Source organism: Apodemus sylvaticus, chromosome 17, assembly GCF_947179515.1.
Source record: "Apodemus sylvaticus chromosome 17, mApoSyl1.1, whole genome shotgun sequence".
In the NCBI taxonomy this organism is placed as follows: domain Eukaryota; kingdom Metazoa; phylum Chordata; class Mammalia; order Rodentia; family Muridae; genus Apodemus; species Apodemus sylvaticus.
The window spans coordinates 25,917,866-25,920,192 of NC_067488.1; the positions used below are offsets into that span (position 1 = coordinate 25,917,866).

General features: G+C 33.3%; 1 pseudogene; it reads left to right on the plus strand.

Moving 5' to 3' along the window:
• Positions 1 to 1,226: 1,226 nt before the first annotated feature.
• On the plus strand, positions 1,227 to 1,622 carry LOC127668121 (60S ribosomal protein L32-like; annotated as a pseudogene).
• Positions 1,623 to 2,327: the final 705 nt, after the last annotated feature.

Here is a 2,327-nt window from a genome sequence, read left to right on the forward strand (position 1 = left end):
GGGAAAGGGAAAATCAGTTTTCTCCAATGAAGAGTCATTGGGTATAAATAAACCACACTTCAGAACAAGCCCCACACCCAGGAGTATATGTCCAATATAAAACATATTCCATTTTGTTGTTGTTGTTGTTGTTGTTGTTTGTGTTGTTTTGTATTGGTTTTGTTTGGTATGCTTTGCCTTATTGACTTAATTGTTTGTATTAATTTTCACTTTTGATATTTAGAGAGAAAAAGAAACATGAAATTGGGTGAGTATAAAAGGGGAATGATCTGAAATAAGTTCAGGAAGGAGAAAAAACCGTTATCAAAATAAATTATGTAAGATTACTTAAATAATAAAAACAAATTAAGTTGCTTCCTATTGATTAAGAGAATAATTCATCAAGAGTCTGTAACAATTCTAAGTGTATATGCACTGAATATTGACATACCCCACTTCATTTTTAAAAATTGTTGGATGTAAAATTACAGACTTAGCTCAATAAATGAGTGACTTTAGTATTAAACTCTAAATAATAAGACAGGCCATCCAAACTAAACCCAAATAAAAACAAAAAGAAAATTATCTACTCATTGAAATTTAGATATAGGAAGTCTCAAATAAAACATTGGAAATTCAAATTAAATAAAGCAAAAATAGCATTATTCCTCAAGAAGATTCCGAGATGGTTCAACATGTACAAGTTAATGAGTGTAATATATAAGTACACCAAGGAATAGACATTATATGATTTTCTTAACATATACAGAAAAGTCTAACAAATATCCTTTTATGATAATTCTAGAAAAAAAGTGGGAAGTTAAAGAATATATCTCAAAATAATGAAGCTTATATGAAAGTATTCCAAATGAAACAATGATTTAAACAACTGTGTCCATTTTCTCCAGTTCTAGGCTATATCAAACATGAAGCATTAGCTAGAGGATTAAGATTAGAGAAACAAAAAGTGATATACATAGCATAAAAGGCTGCTATAGCATCACAATATATAGATAATATGATTTTATACTTACAGAAACCTTATAGACTCCTCCAGAAAATGTCTGGAACTGATAAAAATGTTCAACAAAGGAACTGGATACAAAATTAACATACAAAAAATTAGTAATCTTTCTTCTAAGTTAATAGTTTAACACAATAATCACAATAGCTTTGAAATAAACTATTCCCCCTTCCTTCTTCCTCGGTACTGCCTGTGAGGAGGCTGCCATCTGTTTTGCGGCATCATGGCTGCTGCCCTCTGGCCTCAAGTGAAGCCCAAGATTGTCAGAAAGAGGACCAAGAAGTTCACCAGGCACCAGTCAGACAAATATGTGAAAATTAAGCGAAACTGGTGGAAACCCAAAGGCACTGACAACAGGGTGCAGGGAAGATTCAAGGGCCCAACTCCCGATTCCCAACATTGGCTACAGGAACAAAAGAAAACCAAGCGCACGCTGCCTAGCGTCTTCTGGAAGTTTCTGGTTCACGATGTCGAGGAGCTGTAAGGGTTGCTGATGTGCAGCAAATATTACTCTGCTGACAATGTGGCCTCCAAGAAGCCTAAAGCCTTTGTAGAAAGAGCAGCACAGCTGACCATCAGAGTCACCAATCCCAGGCTAGGCAGAGGAGAAAATGAATAGATAGCTTGTGCGCATGTTTTGTGTTTAAATAAAACCACAAAAACTACAAAAATTAAAAAGAAATAAAATATTTTGGAATAAACTAAACCAAGGGAAAAGACCCCTACACTAAAATTTTTAAAACACTGAAAAAAACTACAGAAATCACTGGAAAAATGGAAATACCTCCCACAATAAACCATCAAATATTGGCTATATTATGTATGTATGTGCATATATAATGTAGTATACATTATATATGCATTATATAATCAAAAGCAATGTATAGATGCAATGTGATGATCATCAAAATTCTACAAGCATTCTTTAAATAAATATAAAAAGCAACCTTAAAATTCAGAAACAAACACAAAAGACAAAAAACACTTTTAAAAAGTGGAAACAATTCTGAGTAAAAAGAACAGTATAGGAGACATCAGCAAATCTGACTTCCATTTATACTACAAATCCATAATGGCAGAAACAGTATGGAATTGTCACAAAAACTGGCACTTGGATCAGTGGCTAAGGAGCCACAAATCAACCTGTACATCTATGGCTACTTGACTGGAAAATGATACTACAAACAAGCATTGGAAGAAATACAGCCTTTTCAATAAACAGTGCTGGAAGAACTGAATATCCACATGCAGAAGAAAACTATAATTTTTTCTCACTTTGAACAACACTTAATTCAAACCTGGATCAAAGGCTTTCATGTAAGAC